This window comes from Pinus tabuliformis, chromosome 9 (assembly GCF_031772625.1).
Source record: "Pinus tabuliformis cultivar Carrire ecotype Pingquan chromosome 9, CPIR1, whole genome shotgun sequence".
Taxonomy (NCBI): Eukaryota; Viridiplantae; Streptophyta; class Pinopsida; order Pinales; family Pinaceae; genus Pinus; species Pinus tabuliformis.
This window is the reverse complement of record NC_142307.1, coordinates 1369810466-1369823333: the sequence shown is the minus strand read 5'-3', so window position 1 is coordinate 1369823333 and position 12868 is coordinate 1369810466.

The window sequence follows — 12868 nt, the reverse complement described above, 5'->3', positions numbered from 1 at the left end:
TAGGAGGCTGAATCCAATCATAGTAGCCTCTTGTCGCATGTTTACCCTGGTTGGCTGGTTACTTGGGTAGATGTGGGAGGAGGGTGTTACAAGAATAATTTTTTTTGGATGCATTTGTTTCATCTTCCCACGACTGCCATAAACAAAATCAATGTCATTATTTCACATTTTCTTTGGTCTGGCACTAGGAAATCCAATAAGATCCACCTCATCAGGCTCAACTCCTCACTTTCTAGGCTGACAAAGGTGGGTGGATGGGGGCTAAGAAAACCTGTGGAGAGTCTTTCATGAGCAGGGTCTTTGGCATGAAATAATTCTTGGAAAGTATTTGTAACAATATTTCCTTGAGGATTGGGTTGCAGCGGGAGCACTCTCCAAAAATAAGGCTTTTTTCATTTGGCATAACATGTTGGTAGCAAAACCTTGGCTATGTGGTAAACTATGTTGGCAGGTGGGGAAAGGTGAAAAGGTTTATATTGGTTTGGATTCCATCAAAGGAATGCCTAGATCTCATCGTCTCTCGCCACTTCTGGTTTACTACCTAAACCAACAAGGAATGTTCACCTTATCCTACCTTAAGGGACAACGTCCCTCTTTATTTTCCCCTAATTTCTGGCTGAACTCATGGGATTTAGGCCACCTCGAGGGTTTCTTGCTTGAATGGGAATGCTAGCATAAATCCCTGTGTGATGGCGACCTTGGTTTTTCATAGAAGCCAGACAAACTTGTTTGGGGTGGACGAATTCCTGCTGGAAATATCTTAGTCAAAGAGGTCTATTATTTCATCTTGTCCAAAAATCTTCTTGATATGTATGCAGATTGGTTTGATTTTATGTGGAAATGGGACACCCCTTTAAAGCTTAAATGTTTCACATGGTTGGCCCTTCATAACCGTATTCTAACTTGGGAAATTTTGATGAAGGGAGGCTTTCCAGGGCCGAGAAGATGTCCTCTCTGCTGAATGGATTTTGAGGACTTCTCCCACTTATTTTTGACATGTCCCTTTGCAGTAGCCATATGGGAGGAATTTTCACTCCTGCTCAAAATCCAAGCAGTGGCAAACTAGTCTTCCATAATCTTATTTCTACGCTTTTGGTCTTCTAGGCTAAGAGGTTATAGAGCCCTGCCTTTATACGTATTTTGTTGTATATGAAGCACTATAAATGCATGTATATTTGAAAATAAACCTCTAGATGTGTTGACTACAAGCATCCACATTGCTGCCTATTTCAGTGAGATATTCCCTTGGTGCCTTAAGCCTCTTCAACGCTCTGTTGTCTATAAGGATTTGGAGGGATTATTCCCCATCACCTTTTTTAATTGGGCTTTGTCTGATGGCCAGTGTGGATGTGAAGTTTATATCAAACTTTTTCCTTCACTTGTATTTTGTTTATACTGGCATGGCGGTCCTGGCACTAATTGCAGGGTGAAGGAGATTACTATGTGGGGGGCGCTCCAATGTGCTGCTTGGATGGCCATCGACAAGCTTCTAGTCATCGATGATTCAAAAATATTCATAGAGTGGGTGTGAGGAAGGTTTCTCTTGAGGTGCAATCCTTATTTCACTGGATGGAAAACGTTAGGTATTTTATTCCCTCTTTTCGAGACCTTTCCTTTCAACATGTCTACCAAGAGCAGAACACAAAGGCTGATGCCTTATCCAAGCATGGCCTTTCTTGCCCGCCATGGATGATTCACTTTGATTACCTACAAGATGGCTCCCTTTTTGGCTCAGGATCCTTCTCAACCTGATTAGCTTGGATTATTTTTTGTATGGATACCTTCTTTGTTTCTTTTTGATGGCTATGTTTTTTCCTTTATGTTTTATGAAAATTTTGTTTCTCGGCTACTTGTTGGGCCAGCCAACTATTCCTCTGCATTTTGATGTTTTATTGCAGAACGTTTGCTTCCACCTTGCTGGGTCACCTTTGGGATTTAAATATTATTGATGTCCCATTCTTAGATGATCTACATACATTTATGTAGCCCGATTCTCTCAGATTTTGATTTGTTGCTCCCTGGGGTTCTCCGATGTAGTGAATTATGGAGCTCTTTATTCGAAATATGTAAACTCTTTTTTAATGAAGGTTGTTCTGTTTTTTTCTTGTTGAAAGAAAAACTTCATTTATAATGGAAACGCATGAAGATAATGTGGCAAACCATGAAAGAATTAATAAAAACAAACAAGGATGTGATAATTTCTAAAGCAAGTAAGGTAGATACACAAGTATCTCATCAATCAAACCTTTCGAAAGAGAAGTAAAAAACAACAATAGGAAATATAGTCCAAAATAAATCGAAGCTAGAGATGAGGATGCTAATGGTTACATATAGACGGAGGAAGAAGATGTAAGTGCTCGTAAAGCAAAAGAAAGAGAACACAAAGGACAAAATAATAGCGAAACAAACTTTATTATCAGAGGAATAAGAGATTATGAGAAGAATGAAAGAAGTCTCAATTTGAAAAGGGATTTTATGAAAGAGAAACTAAATTGGAAAGGGAAAATTTTCCAAGAAAGGAGTGTGGGAAATATATGTGAAGAGAGGCCTCGACCCATTAAAGTCATCACGACAAGCATGTAAGACAAACACCATCTCTTAAGCAAAAAGAAACTCTTGAAATGCTCAAACTTCTTCCTAGATGAAGATTTAACCAACAAGCAACAAGAGGAGAGAAAGGAAGAAGTGGAAAAAATTAGAGGAGCAAGAAATGAAGGGAAAATGGCATGGTTATACAATGGTAAAGAAGTTATTGTAGTGCTTAGGCCTCATGGAAAAATAGGGCAACAAGCTGGCAGTAAAGAAAAAATAGAGAATTTGATAATAGGGAGGAAAACAACAAGATCAACATGGACAAAAATGGGTGAAGACTCAAATTTGAGTCTTATGTGCCAAACTGCGTAGCAGTCAAATTCTACCCAGGTCTACCTAAGTCTAGTTTGTTGGAATTGTAGAGGTTACCCTTGGAGGAGGGGACTTGGGTTAGGGCCTATTGCGGAAGGTAGACATAATTTGTCTTGTGGAAACTCATGAACATGATGGTTGCAAGCATTTAATGGTTATTTGAAGTTAGTAGTTTGGAACAAGACAACAAAAAATGGCAAAGGGTATGGGAGAATATTAGTTTTAGTGAAAGAAAAACAAGTATGTAACATTTAGTTAATGAAAGAAGGTGCTAATAAACAATATTTATGGTTCAAGATATTAGAAAATGACAATCACATAAGAATTGCAACATGCTATTTTTCCCCTCAAGTCTCAAAAACTTACAAAAATAAGGGGCTAGACAACAAGGATCTGTATGTAGCCTTAAATAAAGACATTGCCATGTATACTCAGCAGGAAGAAGTTATTTTAGTGGGACATTTCAATGCTAGAACAACAAATAAACAAGTTAGTATTCTTTGTTGCAAATATGATCACAATCCTATTTGGCTCACTGAAGAGGAGAATCCCCAATGGTTGAGATGTTCAGAAGATGACAAAGTCAAGAATCCTTTTGGAGAGGAGTTGCTTACTCTGTGTGGTGCTTTCAACTAATTATTAGCAATGGTCTAGATAGATCGAAAAGTTCTAGGAACTTCACTTGCAACACATACAATGGGGAAAGTGTCATTGACCATGTGATTTGTTCACAAAACTTGATAGAAAAGACAGATGAAGTTAAGATTGGAAAGCATATTTGGGACTTAAAATAAGACCATAACCCAATTTATATAAATTTATCATGGTTAGAAGAAATGCAACATATGAGGAAAACCCAATGTTCTCAACAATCACTATCAAGAGGGAAAACTCTTTTAACACAAGAAAATTGTACTATCTTCAAAACAATGCTAGAGAGATTAATTTAGAAGGAGAAAATTGGTTTCCAAAGTTTCAACAGTCATGAGTTAACAAATATAATTCAAAGTGCACTTGATAAGTACAAAAAAACAAAAAATAGGAAATCAGAATCAATTTTTTTTGTTGTAAATGTTTGGTTTGATGAGGAATGCAAAATGGCAAGGAGAACCTTGAAAAACGCTGGCAAGGAGAAGATGAATGTAAAGTTATATACTCAAATCTTAAAAATGAAAAAAAATGAGTTCATGCGAACAAGGTGAGAATAGTTAATATATCTAAGCAAGAATAACCAAAATATTTTCTAGCAGGAAATTCTACCAAGGAAGAAGCAAATCAAAAATAATATTACAACCAATCAATGGTTTGACTATGCAATACAAGTCTATGAGAAAGAACAAGAGGCTGAACCTACCCCTATGATCAAGACAAATACAAAGTTTTTCATGCTACAGGAGGTGGAGATTGGAATTAAGAAGTTGAAAAAAAAAAAGACAAAGGACTTGGTTGAATTTTAAGAAAAAGATCTAAAATGGGGAATGAACACTCTTGCACCACACATCATGGAAATATTCAACAACATCATTTAACAAGGATTCCCAAGAGAATGGATAACTAGCTTAGCAATACCCCTTTTTAAAGGTGGAGACATTAATAGTCCTTCCAATTATAGAACCATTATGATAAATCCTTTGTTTGCATAGATTTTCGGCAATATGGTAGAAAATATAATGAGTAAGTGGGAAGAAATAAAATAAAAGAGGTCAAAAGGACAAGCAAGTTTTAGGTTGAAGCATTCTATAGTGGATCATGGTATCACGCTGAGAAGCATCATTTAAAAGGTTTGGGGGACAAAGAAGAAGTATTTTGTTGCTTTGTTGACTTCAAAAAGGAATTTGACACAATCCCTAGAGATAAGTTGCGGTGTAGATTGGAAGAACTTGAAATTCCTTTGCATTATAAAGTTGTTGTCCATAGGATTTATAAAGAGGTGAAAGTAAAAATTAGAACTTTAGACAAAATTTTAGAAAGCTTTAAAAGTGATATTGGAGTAAGGCAAGGCTACCCTTTATCCCCTACTTTTTTGGTTTATATATTGATAAAATGGAAGAGTGGCTAAATCTGCAAGGTGGAGATGGTGTTTGGTTATGGAAGTTTGTGATAAAACTTATTTTATATGTTGATGATCTTGTATTTAATGTTAATTTGACCCATGGTTTGTGAATGCACCTATATTCCCTTGAGAATTTTTGTAGAGCAATGGGGATGCAAGTCAATACTAGTGTTGTCGCTCACTGCATTGTGGGTTTCAACTGGTTAAGGTCGCCCAAGAGCAGTGAAGTTAAAGCCATTTTTCAGGACATAGAAACCACCATAGCTTAACTAGACCCTTTGTATTTCCAAGCTCTTAGAAAAATCTTTCCACTGGTATATGGAAGTCCAAAAATGGACTCCTAGAGTAGAAGATAAATAATTTTGAATATTACCTTGAAAAAGCCCAGCTAATAGAGAAAAATGACTAAGTGTAGAAGATAAATCGCAATCGGAGGTCTAAGGATGATCGTAATTGCAAATCAGGCTCGCTGGTGGGTAAGGAGCACTAGCAGAAGTAGAAATAGTGATCCTCAAATCGTTGATATCGCATATTGACTGTCGACGGATCAGGGCTCAGTATTCATGGGCGATCGGCAAGTTTTAAGTCCCAAAACAACACAGGGGGCCGATATTGAGATGCAGTGTTAAAGTTCCAGGGAAGGGTTTAAAAAGATAACAAAGGAAATGCTTGAAAAAACCAAGATGGGTGACCCCCTTTCTCTCTCCTCCACGTGGCATCGGCGATTGGCGGATCAACGGGGTTTCAACTTAAAAAGACCTCCAAACGCCGATATTGCGATAAAGCAGTGCATCGCCAGGGGGCCGAGAAAATCGAATACAAAGGAAAGCATGAAAAACAAGGCTTGACAGGCCTCTTTCTCTCTCCTTTAGGGGGCCACGTGGTGGCCTCTAGTTGGTCCACTAAGTTGACGTCAGTGATGACATGGAAAGTACAGATGATGATGTGTTGGTGGACACATGTCACTCATTTTTGGCATTTTCAGGGGTCCAATGGGGCTATTTTTGGGGGCCGCGAGGCACCACTCACAAGTTGACACGTGGCAATGATGACTTCAGCAAGACGTCACCCATTGCAATTGGCGATCAAAGATTGCGCAAGGTAAAGCTTTCTCTTTTGCTGAATCTCCTTCCTGTCTGCGATTGCGATAAGAAAAAGGCCCCCTCAGATGCGATGTTCCATAGGCTATATTCCATAAAGATCTCATGTCCGGACTATTGGCCCATGCTAAGGAAAAAGGTAAAGGGGTCTCCCTCTCCGTGGTTGTGATTGCGATAACAAAGGAATAAGGCCCCCATGTAGCTGTTTAGAGCCTTAGCGCTCAAAGGATTAAGCCCTTGGTTCCAGCCCCCGGTCATATGCAAAAAGTTACAAAAGGGGTTGAAAGCATAGGATCTAAGGGGAAAATTAAAAGTGCCTGCATGTTTCGTCCGTTTTTAGTGTTTAAAATCCCGCAACTGAGAGATTTGGCTGTCACACTTCAGCGAGGAACTGATAGTGCAGGAAACAGGGAAAAAGGGTGTGATGGGTTCACAGTTAAGGCACACAGTGACCAGGAACTAACCAAGAGAGGATTAACTATGACTTAGTAGGAACACGCCAGGATCAAAGGCCAGAAAAGAAGAGTGGCATGAAGATATTTCTAGAAACCATCATTTCAGTTTGAATGGATTAATTATGTTTTGTTGTTTTGATCACTGTATTGTTATTCTGTTTTGCTTTCAAGAAATGAATCTCCTTGCTATAATAGTTAGAGGATTCACGCTGAGACACCCATCCATACAGACATTTGTAACTTCAGCTTGAAAGATATTTTCTGTAATTGATTTTCTTTCCATCCCTCTCATTATAAAAGGGAGGAAGAAACATTGAAGAAAGGTTCTAAATTCTAGGAAAAAACTGTATGTGCTTCTGAAGTTGTATGGCTTCCAGATCTACATCTTTCTTAATATGAATGAAATAGTGGTGATTCCCATGTTCGAGTATTACAGTATGTTGTTTCTCTGTTAAATTTCCATTATGTTCGAACTTCCTCTCTGATTTCAAGCAACTGTAGCTGCTAAAAATATCTCTTATATTCTTACAGATTCATTGGTGTTAACTAGTTAATACATATGTATGTATGTAAGCCTGAGATTATATATTTAAATGTGCGCTTCCTGAAATCATAGAATTCACTCTTCTTACATCCACCTATCTATATTTAACTCAGATAAGTATAGAACTCTTGATGTTTAAAGATCTATGTAATGAGTTATTATTCTCATTCTCTTCTTTCATTATTCTGCAAAATCTTATTAAATTGTAAGTCCTTGATTACTCGACCTCCACTTGTTTTTGCCTTATTCTTATGAGTTGTATATGTGAAAGGATACTAGAAATACATGACTTATATCCTTGGATGAAGGAACCAACCCATGTTGTTATGTGTATATTTGTAAATTTGTAATTACTATGTGTAGAAGATGCATGTGATGCCTTTGGTTTCTTTAGGATCATATGAGATACATAGAATTTAGATATGCCCAGGCACTGGTCTTCTAAGCAATCTAAGGTTGTCTCTGGGAGAGACAACATATTCTGGCGCCATTGACGGGGAGCTTCTTGAAGGATTTCCCCCCCGAGATATGACAAATTGAACACCCTTTGTGTAGGTGAGCGAAGTTCATTCTGATTGCATTCATATCACCATGGCGACTCCAGAACCCCCTCATTCTAATTCATAACCCTAGATTTTAAAAGGCCTCATACTCGCTCAGATACATCCCAAAAGAAAGCCCAATTTGTATATGATCCAGAAACGTTAATTTCTAAGAAAGTCAGGAAAGAGAAAACTCCCCTTGCTTGTACTACCATCTCATCAGCCTTTTCCACCTCCGCCTCCAATTCTTAGTCCACTATTGCTAACTACTTAGGACTTACTCCAAACATTGAGGTATTGACTTCAGCTCCTCAAGAAAATTTTAATCCCCCTCCACCAATCTAGATGATTCTCCTTGGATTTTTGCTAAATAAGTATGCACCTCTTAATTTACCTCAACCTCTGAGTGCAATGCCCCAAAACCACCTAAAGCAGCTGCCTAGGTTCAATGGGGAAGATGATAACATGACAAAGAGTCACATTGAAGCCTTTAGTTCTTTTTCTCACATCCTAGATGTGGATCAACTGGATGTGGTCATGAGACTTTTTGTACAAAGTCTCGAGGGAGAAGCCAAAAAATGGTTCAAATATCTACCCAATGCCTCCATCACTACCTGGGAAGAGCTGGAAAATTCTTTCACCCAGAAATGGGGAGAAAAGAGGGATCATGAGTACCTCCTCACTGAGTTTAATTCCCTAAGAAAAATCCGAAGGAGGATACTTCAGAATTTATCAAAAGATTCAATAAGCAGTACAATAACCTGCCTGCTGACATAAAACCTCCTCCAACTGTGGCTCGTGTGGTTTTCCTGGGAGCTTTTGAGTCTGACGTTGGTTTTTCCCTGAGAGAAAGAAAGTCTCTCACTCTAGACCAACTTCAGACCGATGCTCTTGAAGTGGAAGCCAATATGGTCTCGGCAGGCAAGTCAAGGGTAAAGCAAGAAACTACTGAACCCAAAAGATGGAAAGAGGAGGCATCCTCCTCTGGTCAAGATAAAGAATCATCAGACCCGAAGTGGGACGAGCTGGAGAAACTCGTTAGGAGTTTAACACAAAAGGTTGGAAAGCTTGAAATTGAGAACAAGAACCTTTCCAGACAGAACGCTCAAGTCAACAATCAGGGCTATAACCCTCAATATAGAAGGCCTCCATTGCAACTACTTCCAAGGGAAAGAAAGGAACAGGAAGATGGTCCCGGTGAACAATCATCAGATACACAAGAGATGTAGGGAAATATGTATTCTTCTTTTACCGAAGAAGAATATGAGAATATGGCTCACCAAGATGCCATCCATGATAGAGAAGGAACAACATAAGAGGAATGTTAGAAAATTATATATTACAGAGAAACAAAACACATAAAATATATTGCAGAAATATAAAAACAAAAAACACATAAAATAAGAGAGACACAAATATACGTGGTTCACCTAATTTAGGCTACGTCCACGGAGAAACAACCAGTCATTCCTTTTATATTATCCATCAAACTAAAGAGATACAACCTACAGCAGATCTGGTGTAGTTCCCTCTTCACTCTCACACAATCTCCTCTCTCTTTCTCACTCAGAATATAGATCTACATAGACGCAATACAATTCCCTCATATATAGCGAGGGGTTTCCTTCTAGGGCAAAAACCCAAAATTAAACATAACTTCTACTGTCAGATCTTCGCCTAATAAACAGCTCAGATTGACTACGAATTTACAACATTTTACAAGGAAATTTTACATCTATTTTTAGCTTCGACAGTGCTGCCCCTGATCCCCCCGGATCACAGCCACCCCCCCTGGACCCACCCCTGCAGCGTAAATATTACAGGCGGCGTTGCTGCCACAGTATGAACTGGGGTCCAATGCGGTGATACCTCTTAATAAAGAAGATAATCAGGCTCCACATCCAACAAGGAATATATGGATTATTATTGCAAATAGTTTGCAGAGTTCATGCAAGCACAACCAAAACGTAAGTATGATCTAAGATCTTCAAAGAAGAGGACTAGAGAACTAGAACAACAAAGGGAAGTTGATCCCCAAGTTTCCCCCAGTACTAAATAAAGGGAAGGGTAAGCTGAATCCTAGCCCTTCCAAGATAAAAGTCTCCTCTAATAAGGAAAGAAATAGTTCAGAGGGACACATAGAAAAAGACACACCTATTCTGCCGAAAACTGCCAGTGGCAGGGAAGAAGGACTAGAGCCAAGAGGTACATAAAAGGTCCAACTTGCATTCAATCTCCAGAAGGAGCTTGAGAAGGTAAAAATTCATTTTCCCCTGACTGAGCTTCTAAAGCAGCCTATTTATAAAGCTTAGGTCTCTCAATTTATGCATCCCTCTATCTCAGCACTAGTCCATAATAGTTTAAACCTCCAAGAGGAAAGTGATGGGCCTCTAAATTAGACATAAGTTAAGGCCCATGCCTCTAAATTAAAACATAAATTAAGGCCTATGACCATCCTTCAACACAATAAACCTCTCTCTCTGCATTAGATAATTTATTTTTAACTTTAATATATTCATTAGGAAGGTTTAATATATCCACAAGCCATATGCCTGTTCATACAATATTCCTTGACATCTCTCAATGGGGAGTCTCTAGCCTCTATATAGGCCTCATACATACAATACCATGGGTCATTACCACGGTTCCCTCAATACCATCTATCTAATACCATGGGCCCATTACATTATTACTAACTACTTGTGGTCGCTTACATGATATGGGTTAACCACCTTATTTATTACTATGGCCCATCCTATTATTACATTATTCCCTTGGGTACCTCCCTTTCTACCCCATATTATCCCCCCTAGGTATACTACAGGATATTTGTGCCTAATATTATTTATTTTTGTGGAATATTATGAGAATATTGGGCAGATTATGAAGATTTGGAGGAGGAGATAATTTAGGGACTTGTTCCCTACTACAGGAGGATCAATAATAAATAATAAATCAACAAGATATTATGGAATTATGGCACAGATTGTGGAACTCCAATGATTGAGAAAATCTAGGAATGTGTTCCCTACCATTTAATGCAGATTCCTAGTATTGGGGACCAGATCCACTAATCAAGGGATTTTGGTGGGGAAATCTTCCTCCATTCATGAGGAATGATTCCTAATCATTTTTTATAAGTACCAAGTCGAATTTTCCTCTAGATATAGATTTTCATTAGTGTTAGTGTGGAGAGAGCTTGTATTTTTGTAGCTTCGTTGTATTTTCTTACAGGGATATAATTCTATTGATGAAAATAATGAAGATTGGTGTCATGTTCAGCTTCTAAATCTTGTTCTCCTCCATAACTCTATGAGTTTCCTTGGGCTTGGCTATCCTAGGAGCCTCAGAGCCCTTTTGTATCATTTTCTTTCCTTCTTTTCACTACTTATTCACATGCATCTCTTGTTTTTATTTATTTCTATTTTTGCATTTAGTATTAATGATTTTTTGTTGTAGGATTGAGTTAAATGGTTGATGTAAGTTCTTTTGTAGGATCACAAGCATTATTTCATCATTGGAAAAGCTTTGGAAGTTCATAGTAATCATTGAGTTGCTTGGATTAGTCTTCTTATTCCCAAATCTAGATTTCTGGAACTCCTTTGTGGTAAAGAACAATAAATTTCTGCTATTTTTTAGAGCATGCTAATGAGCTTCAATCGAGTTGGTTCCACTTGCATTAGATCACAAAAAAATTCTAGTTCATAACAAAAATTACCCCATTGCATTTGCACTTGATTAGGTTAGGCATTTTTTAGATTTACTAGCTCACTAGTTCTCGAATTTCTAGATTTTCGACTAGTAATGTTTTTCTATTTTTTAGCATGGGTTAACAAAGGTCTTTTTGAGTGATTCCACTTGGAATGGGGACCTAAGACATCCTAGTTAATAAAAAAAAATTTCCCATCCAATTTGGATTTGATTTTCTTGGTCATTCGATGAATTATAATTTTGTATAGTAAATCTGTAACATCCTGTAGTAAATCAGGGGATCCTATAGGAAATCACTGTAGCATCCTGTAGGAAACCTGCATCCTGTAGGAAATCCTGTTTTGAGCTCGAATTGAGAAAAATAATCATTGAAGCTGGGGTTAGGCCTCTACTTGACCTCCGTGCCATCAAGACCATTTTAACCCTCTTGCTTCACACTTAGGTCAACATTTTGCTAGTTTTCAAGGGTAGGACTTGATTTCCATTTCTTCTATCTTCAGTCTTACATTAGATCTCATCAATGTTTTATATCATTCTACAAATTTTTCCTCATGCATGAAGTAGACAACTAGCTCATGAAATTCTATTTCCTTTAGATAATTGAAATTCTTCTTGTTTGCATGATTTTTGGGTAAATGTCAATGTTTGATGCAGTGCAGGTGTTTCAGGAGTACAAAGAGATTTCATAGTCAGCAACCTCATCCCAAATTCATCCACCCATGGTCCTCACTTTCTTTCACTAAACCCTCACCAATTTCATCATTTCACAAGGAAACTTCTCCAAGCTTTTTGAGCAAATCCATCCATCTCCCAACTTTGGTTTTGAGTTCTGAAGTGGTCCTAGGCACTCCCTTGCCTCATTTCATCCAACGACCACCTTCCCTAAGCTATCCATCACATTCAACATCCATCATTTTTCTCTCGATTATATCCTGTAGGTTTTCAGGGGATCCTATAGTTTTTAAGGAAATCCTGTAGCATCATGTAGGAAACCCTATTTTGAGGCCAAATTGATGAAAAAGGCTCTAGGAAGCTAGCAAAGGGTCTCTACTTATCTCCCAAGCCTTATGACCATTCACCATCATCTTCAAGCCACCTTCCACATCACCAAAAGAGATTAGCTTTCACACTCTCACATGAAAAAAGAAAAAAATGAAAACAGATTTATTTTATTCATTTACATGCACAACAATAGAAGGTTTGATGGTTTGAATCTGCATGCTTAGGACAATAGGATTGCATACATGGTAACTTAGAATTCTTTTGAAGCAAAGCTTCTTAGCAGTTAGTTAGAAAATGGTGTTTTATCATTTGATTTCAGTCTATTTCCTTGTACTTTATTTCTTGTGACAAGTTAAGGTTCCATTTCGAATGTTCCATCTTCTGCAATTAGTTTAGGAGTTGATTTCAGTACATGCACTCCATTACATCATGACAACAAAGGAAGGACACATTGTATGATGCACATCTAGTGCCGATACCTCTTAAGTTTGTACGAACCTCGGGTTGATAATTAAAGTCAGTAGCCTTGGGAGTTGCAGCATTCTTGTTGCAATACC